At 45.1% G+C, this 18200-nt stretch overlaps 1 protein-coding gene across 12 annotated transcripts in view; it reads right to left on the bottom strand.

Annotated features, from left to right (window-relative positions):
• The window catches only part of PLXNA4 (plexin A4), a 446249-nt gene that overhangs the window by 422496 nt on the left and 5553 nt on the right, over window positions 1-18200 (bottom strand). The window contains exon 1 of one of the 12 annotated variants that reach the window (XM_048957539.1): window positions 4021-4659. The exons of the other annotated variants lie outside the window; for them this stretch is intronic. The gene's annotated coding sequence lies outside the window, so the exon portion shown is untranslated. Of the gene's footprint in view, window positions 1-4020; window positions 4660-18200 lie in introns of those variants that run through there. 12 annotated transcript variants of the gene reach the window in all.

The raw sequence follows: 18200 nt of genomic DNA, 5'->3' as shown, positions 1-18200 counted from the left end.
CAAAAAAGATGTCTATTTTACTCCTGTATTTTACTATATTTTACTCCTCTTAGACCAACGGAGTTAGCACAGCTGCAGGACAGGGAAATGGGAACTGCTATTATCTATGCTGGGTATTAGGAAACATTTCTTCTCAGGAGTGGTGAGGCATTGGCACAGGCTGCCCAGGGAAGTGGTAGAGTCACCATCCCTGGAGGTGTTCAAGAAAAGGGCAGATGTGGTACTGAGGGATATGGTTTACTGGGCGTGGTGGGATGAGTTGACAGTTGGACTGGATGATCTTTGCCAACCTTAATAATTCTATGTTTCTATGACCCCAAGACTGAAGATACATATAAAAGCCCCTCAACATGAGCTGTCTGCCCAAGGAATATTACAGTACCCTAGACCTAAGTTGTAACAACAGCAGGAAGTGTCCCTTTAAGATAAGCAGTCAACTCAACGTAAGAGGAGATGCACTCCAGATGTGAAATCTTCAAGGTCCAAGCAAATGGGAACTGTGATTGAGTTTGAGAAGTGTCTGTGACTTACAGAGGAAGGGGGAAAACATTCCTGCAGAGAATGACAGAAAACTTGGTTTGGAAACTAGAGGGGCTCCAGTGAAAAACTCCAAGAAGGGCGGATGAGAAGCACCCTTTGCAGCAGTCAAGGGCACTTAAAAAACAGAGAACTTCATGGGATAAGATGTCCACCTGCAGTAGGAAGAGCCACCAAGCAAGCACAAATGCAGATTCTGGAAGAAAGCAGAGCACCTACCATCTTCATTCTGCAGCCTGAGTGACCCTAGGATGTCTAGGTTTCTCTCTGCTGGCTCTCCCTGTTCACCCATCTGCTCACATTGTCCTGTACCCTTCATCCCAGAGTCCCAAGCAGTGCTTGAGCCTCTCAGGGTTAAAATTTCTAATTTGGCTTAATTATTAAATAGCAGCAGAGGGCAGAGGCAAGGAGGACTGGATGTTTAGCTTGCAGAATAGAGCAGGGTTTGCATAACCCCTCAGAGAATACACCAAGGAAAAGGGGTTTTATGCATGTCTTTTTATTATCCACGTCTGGACAGCAGGAGATCAGAGATGTTGGGAAGACAAATACTGCAGTGCCATAGACATATGCAGTCCTTTAAGCTGCAAGATTCTAATTACATTACAAGAAAAATAAACAAAAGACCAAACTGACCAGGCAGTGAGGTCTGGGCTTAGGCTCTGGTCTGGGTATTTCCAAAAGAAACCCAAACCACCTCCCAAAATAACCACGTTCCCTTGCTTTTCCGCTAGTGACATGGCCAGCAGTTCCATGACCCAGTGTGCAGAGCTCCTGTGAGAGCAGATCTACGTGGCTCCTGCCACATCTTCCTCTTTGCCAACATATTCAGGATCCCTGGAAAGGTCACACAGTTTCTACAGCCCCATGGATGTGTGATGGGTACATGATCCAGTGATCCCAAGATTCTACAACATGCAGCTCTATGGGCCTTAGACAAGAAAAAAGCCCAATGGGAAGAAGCATTTCTAACTTCTTTTAACTGGAGACCAGCACAAATCCATCCCATTGCAATTGCTGTTCCTGAGAGAGTGAAGATAGAAGACAACAGCATCTCCCCATTTGGTTCTCACACACACACAGCCCTCCTGACATCCAAGGTTGCAGACAGATCCAAATCACCAGGTCCCCTGCCATAGCCACCTTCTGCAGCAGGGACACTGCAAGGTCAGCAGCAGTGTTTCACTAAGAGTTATCCATGCTAACCTGACTGCAAAGAGTTATAGAAGCAAAACTACTCTGTGTCCAGCTTCAGCCAGGGCCTCAGAGCAAAACACAGGTTAGAACATAGAAGACAGCAAAAGCATGCTCAAAAACAGCGCCAAGAGAGGAACAAATCTGCCACCTCTTCCTGCAGAGCATGCCCAAAAACACCACACCAAAGTCCCAGCAGGTGGTGGATCAAGCTCATATGGACCCCAATGGCTTATTCAATTGGGAACACCTAGTTAGGAGGAAGCCAGCAGCAACCAGGACTACAGGGCAATGTCAACAGCATGAGCACTGCAGTTAATGAAGTCAAACATTAATCAGGCAGTGCGTTCCTGTTTGCTTTTGCTTTGCTCAGGCATGGCTATTCATTTGCTGGGACACAGGAGGCTGTGCAGATGCTGACAAGGCAGACGTCCAGCAATGGAGCCAGCACACAGCAATTCAGCACCAAGTGCAGCTACACAATCCCTTTAATCTCAGCTAAAGATTTTGTCCTGACTTCCCTTAATAAATCCTGATTACCGTGGATAGATGCTTTTCTCTGGGAGCCGACACGGCAAGAAAACTCACACAGGCACGTTGTCAACAGCTCCCCAACAAAGAGCAGCTTCTAACTTCAGCTAAATCTTCCCTCCCTGAACACACAACCTGATGGAAAGCAAAGGCAACTCTCTCTGAGGGCATCCAACACCTTTTTTTGTTTTTTTTTTTTGTTTGTTTTTTTTTTTGGAGCTTGCCACAATGAACAGATCCCAGCACAAGCTGCAGCTTGTCCCAAATAGAGAGATTAATTTCAGCACTGGGTCATTTGCAAGGCACTTAAGCTCCAGCAACAGAATGTGGCCTTCACTCATCACACAGATTATTCTATTCAGGCACTCACATGTTGCCCATCACCTTGTTACCTGTGCATCTGACAGAAGAGCATTAAAGGAAGGGATTAACGTTTGCCAAGAGTGGGACTTTCTTTCTTCCTGATTTCCCATTGGAGAAAACTACATATGGATGCTGTTTCTCCCTGCATTTCAGACTTGGTTTTCTACCAGCAAAAGCAGGTCAGATGTGTGCTCCCTTGTGCTTGGCATGGAGAGAGGAAAGGCTTGTAACATTCCTCCAGGAATTTGCTATGTGGAGATTTGATGAAAGAACACATATATGCATTGCCACAAAAACAAGAATGGAGTTTTGAGGTCATGGAAATAACCCACAGATCCAAAGAATGGGGTTAAACTCTTCTTTCTGGGGCAGATTCACCTCTGAGTTCCACTGTGAGTCCCTTCCACAGTGCAGATGCTTATCTCAAAGCCTCCTAAAATTCATGACTAGATGATCTTCGTGGGCTTTTCCAATCATAACGATTCTGTGTAAACTATTCTGAGGACAAATCTATTAAAATTATTCCTTATCAGAGCAGCTGGGGAAATGTAAACCCCCAGGCAAACAAACAGTTGTAGTGACAGCACATGAGGCTATCAATTTGAAGTAAACAGTGTCACTACACTGCCTGACATCATTGCTCTTTGTATGAGGAATTTCTGTATTAGATCATCCAGATCTGAAGCATAGAATCTCTATATTAGACCAAAGCACAGGGGAAAAAAAGAAAAAAAGAAAAAAAAAAAGAGCCTCTGAAGGATGCCCAAATAAAACCTTAATTTTTTCTGGACCTAATCCAGTATCAAATGCCAAAACCCTACTTTAGTCCTCCAACATCAAGAGCCTCTGACCTTGGGTTTGTTCCCACGTCACCAGGCAGCTATTTTCTTGTTCTGTAGAACAGAGTTTCTGTTGCACTGAATGCCAGTGGGTGGATGTTTTCCCCTGCTTTGCAATCTTTGTAAGATCTGTGAGACACAATTCCTCTCTCTCAGACTGAAGTTTTGTAATTAGCGCTGTATAAATCCATTAACAGCCAAATCTTGTAAGACAGAGACCATACTTCAGCTGTCTCCTGAAATCTTGGCACAAAGAGGAAATCCATATTCACAGTGACTTTGTGATCAGTGGCTATTTCACTCTCCAGATCTACATGAAACAACAGCAAGGATAAAACATGGGGCTTACAGGAAAAACAAAGCCTTTAGATCTTGATCTACAGCTTGTTGGAGCACCAAGATCTATATTTGCAGCTGGGGAAACTACTTGCAAAGAAGCCAGAAGAGAATCCTCAGTCTTCAAAGTCTGAGATTTTACTACATATTCAAAAGGCAGCTGGAGCAGAACAGCCTGAGAAACAGAGGGTAAAAGCAACAGGAAGATCAGAGATCGTACCAGGATGAAAGATAAAGTTCCACTGGATCCATTGTGTAGAATCATGGAATCATAAACTATTCCAAATTGGAAGGGACCTACAAGGATCACTGAGTTCAACTCCTGTCTCCACACAAAAGCTCCTGAAATCCAAACCCTATGTCCGAGTGTGGTATCTAAAGTTTGATGCCGTGACCACTTCCCTGGGAAGCCTGGGATGCCTAAGCACACTTTAATGATTAACTTTTTCCTTTTCCAAAACCTTACAGTCATAAATAGGTTAAACACATCAGGATCAAGAAAACATCATCAACAGCCCTGTATAACTTAGGAGGGAACAGAGAAAGGAATGGTGATTTCTCTTCAGTGGCACAAGATTTGCAGCAAGGGCAAGAACAGTCCCCCTTTATGCTTTATTCAACTTAACATTTTTTCCTCTCATTTTGTGGCAGATATCCAGAATGTTTTGGAGCACCAACCACTGGCCACTCATGGGGACAGTGGGAGGAGAGACCTGACAAAGCAAATCCTTCAGCTTCTTCCCACGTGAAAGGCTAAAGACAGTTGGATCAACTCACAGCCAGATCTTGAGTCCAACACACACATTATCACTCATGGGAAGAGGCCATGCTGACTGGCATTTGCTCTTTCAAGCCTAAACGAGAGCTTCAATTTACTGCAACCATTAGCAATATTTTTGTGGTCATGCCCCTACTGGATAAAGATCATGAAAAAAAATATATTTGACATCTCCTTTGAATCATAAAATCATTAAGGTTGGAAAAGATTTCTGAGATCATCTAGTCCAACCATCAACCCATCCTCACCATGCTCACTAACCGTGTGACACATCTACCCTTCTCTTGAACACCTCCAGGAACCACCTCCACCAGTTCCCTGGGCAGCCTATGTGCATAACCATTCCTTTCAAGAATAAATGTCTCCTAATTTCCAACCTGAACCTCCGCGACTCAACTTGAGGCCATTCTGTCTCTTCCCAGTTACCTGGGAGAAGAGGCCAACTCCTACTTCACCACAACCTCTTTGCAGGTCTTCCTGGTCTGCTTAGTTCATACCTTGTGCATATAAAAGCAATTCCTTACTCTACTTTGCTTTAAATTATTTTGTTTCTCTTATCTCTGTGGGTATGAGATCTCAGACTGCTGCCTAGTCCAGACTTCTGCCCCAAAGTTCACCAACTCCAAATTCCAGTCTATTGCAAATATGAGTTGCTACAAAGCATGACCTCTTCTTTACAAATGAAAAGTTACAGAACAAAACAGGCATTTTTTTTCTAAACAATACAAATCTACTGCATGCTTTACTTGGTTCTCCCCAGCAAATGTATTAAAAGCCGTATAAAAGTTGTTTATAAATTGTAACTGTGCTGCCATAAAATAACTTTTTGTTCAGTTCTAAGCAAAGCAGGGTTCAATGCAGCATCTGTGTTCAGAATTTCCCTCTGAGAAAGAGCATCCAAGATCTGCCCAAATGAAAGATTTTCTCTCCAGGGGGCTTCCCTCAGAGTGCTTTGGCTAAAGTTTTTTGTCCTTACTCAACTTGGAATTTTTTTGCCGATCCAAAAGGCAAACCATGCTGATGGAGTCCCTATGCTTGCTCTAACAGAGCAATCCAGCTGAGACACAATTTCAAGCCCAGCACTAGGAAGGAGAATTGACTTGTTCTGCTGATAGTCTTAACTCAGGCGGGGTATTAGGAAAATTTTTCTTCTCAGAAAGAGTGGTGAAGCATTGGAACAGGCTGTCTAGGGAGGTGGTGGAGGTGTTCAAGAAAAGCGTGGATGTGGCACTGAAGGACATAGTGTAATGGGCCTAGACTGGATGGTATTAGGGGTCTTTTCCAACCTTAATGCTATGATTCTGTTATGAGGCAGTGTGGATACAGCCCTGATAAGCAGTGGCTTTGTGAGCATTTTTTGGGGGAAAAAAAACAAAGAACACTAACAAAGCCATCAGTCAGACATCTGTCCTTTAAGTCAGTACTGCCACAGTCCAATGAATCCCCATTTTACAGGCTGGATGATCACAGCCATCACTTTCAGCAAAGAACCAGTAGCACAACTATTTTTTTTCCCTTCTTCTCTTCCAAATAATACTAATAATTGTTATTATGGGAATAGTAACAACAGGCTTGCTCCTAATTTTCTCTTCCAGTGCCTTTGTCACATTAAGGCAGAGGACAACCTAGCTGCTGCCAACATATACAAAAGCCAATGGGAAGTTATTCTTAGAGCCCTGCCCGGCTGTTGCTGCAGGATAACTAGCATCAAATCATGCCTGACAGCCTCAGAATACTGCTGAGCTAGACAGGACACCTATGGCCGGGATCTGATCTACACAACAGACAGAACTGTGCTAATACAGGGAAAAAAAACCATAATCACATGCTATGTTTGTTAATAGAAAGATTAGGAGAGCTGGTGTATACCCACACAAACAGCATTTGCAAGGAGAGACACAAATCCATCCTGCACAGCATACAGACATTTAGTTTAGCATGGAATGAGGCAATACCCAGTACAGGGCACTGTGTGCATGCGTAATTACATCAAGTATTAACAGCAACAACTGCAGCTCAAGTTGCCTGACATGTTTCACAGCAGGGCTCAGTTTTAAGGTCCTCATTACTTCGACAGTCTTCAACCACTCTGGAGACGATTTCCCCAGCTCAGTGTCGGCCTCAGGCTAACATCTCTGGAGAAAGTTGCATTCAGAATGGCATGGACAATTGTGAGAACTAAATTAGGAGAAAAGTTTTTGCGAGTTACTAATATTTGCATCTGTGTATGTTTGACCTTGGTTATATTCTTTCCACTGTTTTGCTGAAGCAGGTGATAATAACAGGGAGGGTGTTGTCAAGAGCATCCTTTGGCCATGCTTCAAAGAGTCTACATTTAACAGGTTACAGCATCCAATAATCAGTGCATCACATATGAAGAATTGTCTCCCAGCATGGATCAGCCAGCACTTGGGCTATCACCATAGGATGAGTAAAACATCAGGGATAAAAGGACTAAGCAGGTTTTTCCATTTGCTGTGTCAGCTGGAGGATGCAGTGATGCTAAGGAAACTCTTCTGTGTTCCCTGATGAAGTTATGCTGCAGCTCAGTTTAATTAATCCAACTGGAAACCAACAGTAGAGCATGTTCTGACACAAGGAAAGGAAGGCTGGAAGTGGAGGAGGAAGAGAAAAGTGGGTAGAGATAATTTAGTAAAACGGATATGAGCAGAGAGTGGGACACGTGGGAAGGCTGCGGATTTGTGAGTTCTGTAAGCACTGAAACATCCTCTCTTCATGAATAGCACATTGATCTCACAGCTCCTGATTCCCATAAGATGGGCTTCCTCCAGCTACTGACACATCCGAGGTCAAATCACTTAGACAAGATTAAAGTTCTGGGGAGAAATTTCCATTTTTGGCGTGTGTGAGAGCTTGGAAAATTTGTATTGAAACAGAAGGTGCATCTATAAGAAACTTAAAGAGAGGGGAGAAAAAAAGCAGGTGATTGCTGAATTTTATAAAGAGCAATCATAGCGTTATAGAATTATTTGAGTTGGATGGAATCCTTAGAGGTCATCTATTCCAACTCCCTGCAGTGAACTGCGACATCTACAGATCAATCAGGTTGCTCAAAGTCCCATCCAGCCTGACCTTGCGTGTGTCCAGGGATGGAACCCATTTCCTAACTTTGGACGTGGTTTATAGGCAGTATTGGTGGTAGGTGGATGGCTGGACTAGGTGACCTCAGAGGTCTCTTCCAACCTCAGTCATTCCATGACTCTAAGAGCCACCTACAAATACCCCAGAGAGATAGAGGTCCAGGGTAGAGAAATCCAGCCCATCTCTTCATTCCTCAGCTATGAGCCACTGTGCCACAGCTACCTCTCTGCAAAGCCATTTGTGCAGCATCAAGGCTACCTCCCTTCAAGCTGATTTTTTTCCATTACTGTCTCCTAGAGTGCATGTTTTAGGAACACACACATACCCTAATGGCTCCGGAGCTGTAAATTCCCATCAGTCTTAAACTCATCCACTCTGTGAGCGCTCTGCCAACATCAGCAGAATAGGTGCATTACACACTCTGTTGTCATTGTTGAAGTTGCTTTAAATAGTCCAGTGGTGACTGCACTCAGTGCGTCTGCACAGATGCATCCAGGGTGTCCTGAGATGATACAGAGCAGAGCCCTGCTCCTGGCAGCAAGCCTGCAGAGCTGGAGGGAAGAAGGGAGGAGGCATCTGATCCAGATACTTTGCTGCTAAAGCTCTCTACAGTCTATACATGTGTGTATAAACACAAACACCGGGAGGAGACACTCTCAGGCTGCCTTCAGAATCTGAACCAAACCTACGAGTTCTTTCAATTTGCAAAAGATGGTTTAGGGGTTTGCAGTAACCAAACCTGGGTTGTGGCTACCCCTCAAGGAAAAGTTTTGTGCTTGCTGAGAGTGCTGCAAGCAGAACGTCACTCCAAACTCTAATTTAATCCAGATCCAAACACCATCTGCGTTATTGTTCTCTGTCTAATGGCACCTGTGTCTAAGGCGAGGGGCATTTGTAACGTGGGAGTGTGGGAAGGCTGTCACTGTTGGTGAAATCCTGCTCATTACGAATGAAGGTCCTAATAACAGGATGTTAGAACTGGAGAAACACTGCAGAGGAGATGCATGTGTGGTGAAAGAGCAAGACCCACTGGGAACTGTTCTCCACGTGCCCTTCTGTACCCCACAGCTCATTGCAGAGAATAAGCCTGCCCATTTTCCTCCTCCTCCATCCTTCTCCAGGACAGAGGGAGCTCTAGCAGAAGAGTGAACACATGCACTTTCAGCAGTGCACGAATCCCAGATACTATCAGTCCCATGCATTCCTGCCTTTCTGGGATGCAGACACCACTGCTTTGATCCAGGAGCATCCCACTGATCTCAGAGAGCATCATGTGTGCTCCAGACTAGGATCCTACATGGCTGGGATGCTCAGGCTGGGGCAGCAAGGGAGGCTCAAGAGGCTGCAAATGAATTTTCAAAAGTTGGAGCCTGTTAATAATTTGCTTGAAGAGAGGAATAGAGAAATGCAGTTTGCGTTATTGGCAGTGGGATTTGGCTGAATTCAGCTTTGGCTTGCAATGGGTGATGCTGAACTTACTCGGATGGGCATAAGGAGCATGCTTAGTGCCACTTGGGAACTCCTCCTTAATAAAACAAAAGCACAGAGCTAAGGATGGACTGGGTCACTTCCCAAAAAGCAGATAGGCCTAATAATCTAATAATTCTTAGCCAGATGGGCCCTTGTGAGGTCAGTGTTAGCAAACACACCCAGGAAATGTAGGAGTTGTGTGGACCAAATCGCACTCCACCAAGACCATGGCCATACCTCAATACTATGCATCTGTCAAACTCCTACCTGTCTTCTGCAGTAGAAAAAATCCTATCAGAATGAGCCCACAGCTCACAGCTGCAGTCCTTCCCAAGGCCCAAGAGCCAGGATCAAAATTGCCACAGCATCCACAGGTGCAAAAGATGCTATCACAATTCACTGGGTTATTAATAGCAAGATCTTTTGCCTCAGTGGTCATCTGCATCCCATACACCCACACAAATGTAACACTTTAGCAACTAGAACACTCATTTAGTGAAAAAAATTCCCTCTTTTCTCTGTCTTCAAATCATGCAAAAAAGGTAGCACTCAACAGCCAGTTTCCCTGGTAGAACCCGTGCAGACTAACACTGTGCCAAGCACCACGACCTCAGAACGGAGGTTTTCCTACAGAAGAAATAAGACAAATGAACCCTTCTTCTCTCCCTGGCTTTCTGTCTACAGCTCCCACACATCACTACCAGTGGGGCTTTAAAACTAAAACAGACTGGGTCTACGTGGCTTGAATTTAGTCTGGAAATTTATCTCTCCTCCTGAAAGCTCTGTGTTTGCTTGATCTTCCTGCCTTCCAAGTCCTACAAGTGCCACATGTTGCACAGCTGGATTCCTGACAGAGAAAGAAAACAGAAGAGAAGAGACAAGAGATTTATATATATATATATTTATATATATATACACACACACATATATACACACACACATATATGCACACACTTGAATGCAATGGCCAAAGCTTTCAAAAGTCAACTGCAAATTTCAGCAAAACAGTTCCAGATATCCAAGAGACCTACAAGCAGGCAACACAGAGCTCCTGATCCTCCAAAAATTTGCTCTCTGTAGGCAGAACAGGAAGAAAAAGGACTTGGGAGGCTTGGAAGGTGTTGCTGCTCAGAAGATGCTCCTGATCACCTCTTTCAGGGAAGGTTCAGGTTGGATCTTAGGAAAGATTTGTTCTCCAAAAAAGAGGTGAGGCATTGGAACAGGCTGCCTGGGGAGGTGGTGGAATCACCATCCTTAGAAGTCTTCAAGAAATGTGGAGATGTGGCACTGAGGGACGTGGTTTAGTGGGCATGGTGGGGATGGGCCAACAGTTGGACGTGGTGATCTGAATGCTCTTTTCTAACCTTAGTGATTGTATGATGCTATGATTCAGGAAAGGTTCTGCAGAAAAGTCTTCAGCAAAGGCTGGAGATAAGACAGCTAGGAGGAAGAACTTACGTGTGCAACAGTAAGGGAAAAACTGGCTCATAATTCTCAAATTTTTAGTGTGTTAAACCATCCATAAAGCAAGAAAAGCTAAAGAGATGAAAGCTTGTTCATCTGAACATCTAGCATTTTAAAGAACATGCAACTACATGGAAGAAAAAAAACAAACCTTTTTTTCCTTGAAATTATCATAAAATCATGATAGAATGATTTGAGTTGGAAGAGACCATTAAAGGTCATCCAGTTCAACTCCCCAATAAAGTACAGCACTCCTGCAGCAGGAGTGGGGAAAAAGTCAAAAACAAAGCAAACGAGAGTTCAGTTCATAAATATGAGAGAAGGTCAGCTTTCTTCCCACCAGTTCCCACAGGAATTGAGCATGGTATTTGATATAGGGCAGACATTCGATTCTTTCCTCCATGTAAGCAGGCTGATACATCCACTTCCCACCTCTCCATCCACCTTCCCCATGACACTGCAGCATCACTGCAGGTTTAGGTCCTTTCTGCTGAGCAACTGTTTCAGCAACAACCTATTAGAATTCAAAATGCATCTCCTCTTAACCCTGAACTGAGAAAGGGGTGATTTTGTCTGTGTTTGAGAAAAGACTCCTGCTTCAAGGTGCATGGAAACCTTGGAAGAAGCTCATGATGGGTGGCAGTTGCCCATCAGCAAAAAGCAGCAGAGGAGCAGGCTAGAACAAACCTATATTTGGAGACCACTTGCTCATCATAAAACAAAGCAGCTTCTGCTTTATTTTATAAGGAAGGAAAAGCAAAGAGGGAGAGACAGAGAAGGCAACAACCAAATGAAACTGCTGCACAGAATGCCCTGTGTTTCTCTTCCAACTCACTATTACAACTTTATATAGCATGCTGTACCTTTTGTATATCACCATGCAGATACTGAGTAACCTCAAAATTATCCTTCCCACACACATAGCCAAAAGGAGTGGAGGTACAGCAGGAGAGCATCTTGCTTGGACACATGGAGCTGCTCTTGGGGGAAAATGTGGCTCAGTGCATCCTATGCATGAGCCAATCAAAGTGATGGAGATGTCTGCAGGAGCATCAGTGCGTGCAAGACCAAGCACTGAGGAAGCAGATTGTCACAAAGTCACAATCTGCTTGGGATCTGCTCCAGGCCCATGGCACCTTGCTGCTGCCCAGCTTGAATACTCATGGCCAAGCTCCAGCCAAACACCTTGGAGGGAGGAGAAGTGGTGCACAACCCCATCCTGCATCCTCTTTGTCACCAGCAGCATCTGTACCTTCTGAAAAGCATTAAAGAAACCCAGCTCATGGAAAGCCACATTCCCAGACATAAAGGGTTCTCATAGCATCATTAAGGTTGGAAAAGATCATTAAGATCACGAAGTCCAAACGTTCGACCCATCACCACCATCATGCCTGCTAAGCTATGTCCCTTTTCCAAGATCACGTTTCTACATACATTTAGAAGATACGGAAGACATAATTATGTCTATGTGCACATGTGTAGATCTACTCAAAGAATAAAGGAACTCCAGCTTCAAGTGCAAATGAGAGCTGGCAGCGCGGTACAGTGACTCAACCCTGCTGCATACCCCACTGCAGTACTGGGTATCCCATGGGCTCACACAACAAACATACAGTTTTACACTGGGAAGCAACAAGGAGTTCTGTCTGTTTCCACGTGGAATAGGAAAAAGAGAGAGAAATTAGTATAGAGAGGTGGTCACACTGAGAAGATGCGAGTCCTGTGCCTCGGCTCCCCAGCACGAATGTCTACCAGGTCTTATTGTTGCTTGAAAGATCAGCTGGGTTTGAAAAAGATGCTAAAAAACCTCAGTTTAGCCCAAATTTGGAAAGGTTTGGGAAGAGCTTTGCAGCTCATCATGTTCTGATTATTTACTTCTCCAAGCTAAGGAGAGACCTACTTCACACACTGCCTCCTGGAGAGGCGGAAACATCAGGCATGTAAAATAAGAAGGAAATCGACTTGATAGCTCCTTCCCCCTCCTTAATGGGTAATACTTTCCTAATTATGCCCGCTTGCCATTTCCTTTTCCTGTTTTATTTGAGACATTATGTAGAGAGAGATTTGTACTGGAAGTCATTACTTTCATTCCTTGGCGTTCCTTTGAGCTGTCTGACTTGCTAAAGCAGGCAAAGACAGAAGCTCCACAATACAAAGGGAAGAAAAGCTTCCTCAGTGGTACTGAAAGGTGTTCTTTCTCATGTCCATCTCCTGCAATATGCACCTTACCTCTCTCCCCATCCTTTTCCTTCTTCCATTGGGCAGAGAGGTGCAGCACAAAGGATACCCTGTGCCTCCTGCTCTCTCTGGGCCATGGTGAGAATCTTGGGTAGGGAGAGTAAGTCAAAAGGCTGCAGAGATACTCCAAGGCCAGGACCCAAAGTGAATGCTCCCAGCTGGTGTTCGGGAAGAAATCTGATGGTCTCATAACTGGTGGGATCCAAGGTGGGCATCAAGACAACCTTTGGATGATGTCTCAAAACATATCATACCATAACCCACTCCAAGCAGCTGGTGGAGAAAAAGTGACTGTAGAAGCAAACCATGACAACTCTGATCCCACTGCCACAAGGGCAGCCTTACCAAAGGCTTGTATTTGCTGCAGGCAGGCTCCTTCCTTTAGCATAGGTCACTACTAGTGCTATGCTTAATTGCAACCAGAAGCAGGGAGGGGTGGCACACCTAGAAGCAAGGAAAATGCGCTCTTCATCATTCCAGCATGCTAATGAAAACACACCTTTCTCCACTTGCATGCTGCTTGGAGATGCATCCAGCCATATGAGAGGTGCAGAAAGCCCATGGGATCACCAGGGATTCTGGCAGAGGGGGGAATCAGCATTTAGACCCCCGTACATCCTTCTCTCTCCCTCCAAGCTGCACCTGACAAGAAGGCCGCCAAGCTGTGCTCTTGCACCCCAGGTGTTTTTCTCTCTTCTCTGCAGGGAGCTCAGCTTCCAAGAAGGAAAATACAAAGCCCAAGGGGACTGACTTCAAGCAATGAAACAGGCCCTGTAAAGGAAGGTGTTTTATTCTTGCTTGAAGGAATGCTTTAAAGAGCTTCCTTTTGTTTCCTCAAAGGCTGGGAAGGATGTTTCCCAGTCCCAGCCTGGCAGGATGGGGAGAAAGTGGAGAGAAATTTGGGGGAAACTCAGGAGCTACAAACACCAGCAGAGATTCCCCCACATCCCGCCTGCAGCATCTTGCACTAGTCCAGCCATTCCTGCATCCCTCCCATCCTGCAGGGGGTTCATCCCTCTGAAGAGCATCTTCAGCAGCAATCAATGGCCCAGTAAGCAACATCTAGAAAACCTATGTTGTTGGGTTTTGTTTTTTTATCCTTTTTTTTTCCCCTTTTCTCTTTTTTCGGGGAGGGGAATAGTTGGGCATGTTGGCCATGCATTTTGCCCTCCACCTCCAGGCTACATTGTACCTGCCCTGGATGGAGGTACAAAGCAGCCCCCCTGCTCCCAGTTCCTCTAGACATTTCTCCGATCTTCCGATCCATTTGCCTCCTGGCCCCACTGAGCCACTCTTCTGCAGCAAATTCAGCATCCTTAGAACCACTGAGGTGTGAAGGATAGAAGGTTTCCTTGCAAAACCACCTCTGCAGTGCTGCCAGCTGTGAGGTGATGCTGAGAATACAGTTTTGCATCCCTCCTGCACTTCCTATCCGTGCATTCCCCAAACAAATGGATTTATATGAAGACAGCTCTAATGGGGCTCACTGCAGGACACCCTGCTGCAGAAGTCAGCTGGAGCATTGCTCAGCACCCAGCCTGCAGGAAATACCTGTTCCTCCCCTTGTACTTGGAGAAAAGGGAGGCTGCAAAGCAGGATGTGTCCCACTCACAGCTGGAAAGCAATAGCTGGGAAGCACAATTTGCTCTGCTTGGCATCACACAAGCTGCAGAAAGCCCTGGAGCAGCGTCTCTCTGCACTGCCTGGCCAGGTGCCCAGCTGCAGGAGGGTTCAGGCAGAGCAGGAGCCCAGGACAGGAGAGCTGGAGGATCTCCCCTGCCTCCCAGTGCAGAGGGATGGGTTTGCAGAGAGGGGAGGACTTCAGCAAACAACAGGGAGCAGCGTATGCAAAGAGATAAGGGAAGGTATTTACCAGGCAATCACTACAAGGTCCTGTGAATATAGTATTTGTGATGGATGAATAGGCATATTATTACAGAACTTAATGCAAACCGGTTGCACCAAATGGCGACATGCGATTACTAGTTGGGAAATAACTAAGCTCATTATAATGAAACGCTTCACTCAAATCCCCCTCCAAAGGATGCATCTGACGGAGGAAGGAACCTGTGACGGGAACATGCAGGGGGATTTGTTTAACCAGATCAGCCTGCTGGGCTGCTGAAGCCTAGCTGGTGGGGAAACACAACCCACCAACCTATGTGGACGGGGTGGGCAGCACCCCGCATCCAGCACTGGGCTCCTCGTGGCACCACCTCGCCTTTAAGAGATGAAAAGAAGCACCTTTCAATAATAAATAATAATGCTAACTATGTGTTTCTATAGCAACTCATCACCATAGCAGCTAAGCACAGGAGGAGGACTCTGGGCTGATCCTGCCTTCTTTGGGGTGCGGAGGCAATTGTCCCTCTGGGGTTGGCTTAGTTGGTGGAAAAGCTGCAATGGAAACCCAGAACTCATCCTCTAGGTTGTCCCTGAGTGCTGCCAAACCCCACATTCATTCAGGAGGACAACACAGAGGAGAGAGCACAGCCAAAAAAAAGGAGAAGTCCTGGAGCACTTGCAGTTAGAGAGGAGGAAATATCCATGCAAATACCCCACCCTGACACATGCACATCTCAGTTTAACATCTGAAAACACTCCACATGGGTGCTCTGCTTTAGCAAGGATCGGAGATGTGTACTGAAACCTGAAAGAATAGAACAGGCTTCCCAAAACTGCCCAGAAAGTCACTTTCTTTAAAGCTAGGAAGTCATGCAGACCTCATCACTGTAATTTGTTTTTCTATCCCCTAGATTACCCAAGAAAGAAAATCTGTGGAAAAACCTTTGAGTAGCCCTGCTACCAGCATGGCTGTGCTCCCAGCTCACCTCTTCTCTCTTCTTTTGCCCCAGCCTAGAGCAATCCAATGCCATCTCCAAAAGCCTTTTCCCAAAAGTCAGCAGCAGAAGGGGACACCAGCCAGGGACAGACCTTGGTGGCTATTGGCTGTGGACATGATGCCGTTTCTCAGGCTGGTAAGTAAGTTTCCCATCAGAACTTCCCTGGTTTTATCATCTTGCTGACCAAAAGTGACTCATCTGTAAAGAGCAGTAGAGGCAAACAACTGCAAGACGTTTGGCAGTCACTTCTACAAGACCAGGGTGCCCACACTTGATAGATAGATTAAGACTTGAAGGACAGGAACCGTGGGGCAGCTCTCTGGCAAATCAAAGCCTTCCTTTGGCAAATCAAAGTCTCCCTCTCACAAATTAAAGTCTCCCTTTGACATCCCAGAATAAGTTTTCATAAAGTAAAACAAAGCTGTGTTACACAGCCAGCACTTGCTATTCCATCAATAGGCAATTGTAACAGGATACACCTCCTTAGTCTCTAAATGAGTTTCATTTCCAGCACTACATTATGGACAAATCCCCAGTCACAAAATAAAAACACAACACAACAACAAATAAATCCCATTTCATAATCAAATATGCTCTAAGTCAAACAGGGCTACACGTGCACAATGAATCCACAATTCTTTTCCCAATTTCCCATCTTTTTTTCAAGGAAGGGAAAAAGAAAAGGAAGTGAGGGAAGAGCTGATAGAAGAAATGAAGTGGCAATTTCCCCGTTCAGCTGGGGATCAATACGTGGGCTCATCATGGTTCCTGATTCAAAGGGCTCAGCTCTCAGTGCCCAAGCCCAGATTGATACAACTCCAGTGCTTGACTTAGAAGCACTTCATCTCGGCAAGATATTTTTAATTTAAGTCTTGCTGCAGTCGGGTACAGAGCCATCCAGGGTTTGATTTACTGCTAATTCGTCGCTTCGATTCCTATAACTCTACACTCAGTCACCAAACAGTTTAGTGTGGAGACACTCAGCAGTGCAGCTCTTCATGAATGAGCACCAAGGGGCTGCTGGTGGCCAGCTCACATTCCTCACTTCAGATGCAACAACAAGTAAATAAATCACAAGCATTACACGCAGTCCCCAAGTCCAGCATCGCTTCATGATTCCAAAGGAAAACAATACTGAGACAAAAAAAAAATCTCCCCTACCCTCATCTTTCCTCCCTTATGTAAAGTTTTATGCTGAAGGTGAACCAACAGGTGGGTCAGGGAAACCTGACCGAGCTGTGGGTGTCCCTGTTCAGTGACAGGGAGTTGGACTAGGGGACCTGTAAGAGCCCCTTCCAGCTGAAACCATTCTATGATTCTATGATTCATTCACGTGCATTTGATGCGGTATTGGCTGTGAGAGTTCACCAGGCATCAAGATTTATTCCCTGTCCCTCTGCACAACCTTCAAAGAAGGGGAAGTGTATGAGTATACATCATGCAAATACCTGTAATGGAAACCTATCCCATATTATCTGCATCAGATCTACACATTCACCCTGTCAGAAGGACAAGGGAGATTCAAGTGCCAGTCAGCTCCTATAAATTTATAGTTTATGGCTTGTTGGGAAAGCCCCAGCAGAACACTCATGTACGGATAAGGCAGCAGGGGTGGAACTTGGAGATGAGGCATGAAAGATGGGAGAGATGGCAATGTGAGGTCTCCCTTTTGGGTCACTGGTGCAGATCCTGCCTCACTCAGCTGTGGTTTTCTTTTATTCCTATAAGAAAGAAAATCAGCCTCCTGTTTTTGGGGTCAGGATTTCTGTTTTCATGGCATGTGAGATTTAAAACACACTCATTGGCAGCACGGCCTGGAATTTGCAGAGGTTGCAGATGACCTCTCTCTTTCTAGTGAATTTCTCTAGAATGGAATCATTAAGGTTGGAAAAGACCACTAGGATCATCTAGTCCAAAGAAGTAGAAAGTTACTTGTTGATATGCACCACAGTGGGGATGGAGGTTTCAGCCCAATTCATGATCCTGCTCAAGCCTTCAGGCTCTCCAGTCCCAAGCACTGGGTGTCTTCTAAAGATATTAGCATTTGCAATGGAAACAGTTGAGAACGCCATAACTTCAGCAAAGAATGGGCTTCTTCCATGGGAACACTGTTCTGCGTATCTCCTTTGAAAATGACACCAATGAAACGTGGAGCATAGATTGAGAGATGTCTGAAATAAGATGGCCATTGGATTTCCAAGGCAAAAGATATCCATTCAACCTGATCTAGCTATCCCCATTCGTTGCAGGGGAGTTGGACTAGGTAGCCTTTAAGGATCTTTTCCAACTGGAATAATTTGATGATTCTACCGATTAGAGCTACCCAAATGGTAAAATAAGATGGCCATTGGGTTTCCAAGGCGAATGATACCCATTCAAAGTTACAGGACAGATACCAACCACACTGGCTCCAATTGCTGATGCAGGACACAGTCTTGGAAACTCAGATCTGGTGTAGCATACTATGAGATATCATAGAATCATAGAATCAATGGCTTGGGTTGG

Source organism: Lagopus muta, chromosome 1, assembly GCF_023343835.1.
Source record: "Lagopus muta isolate bLagMut1 chromosome 1, bLagMut1 primary, whole genome shotgun sequence".
Taxonomy (NCBI): Eukaryota; Metazoa; Chordata; class Aves; order Galliformes; family Phasianidae; genus Lagopus; species Lagopus muta.
The sequence above is the reverse complement of the archived record's forward strand: the minus strand, read 5'-3'. Positions and strand labels throughout refer to the sequence as shown.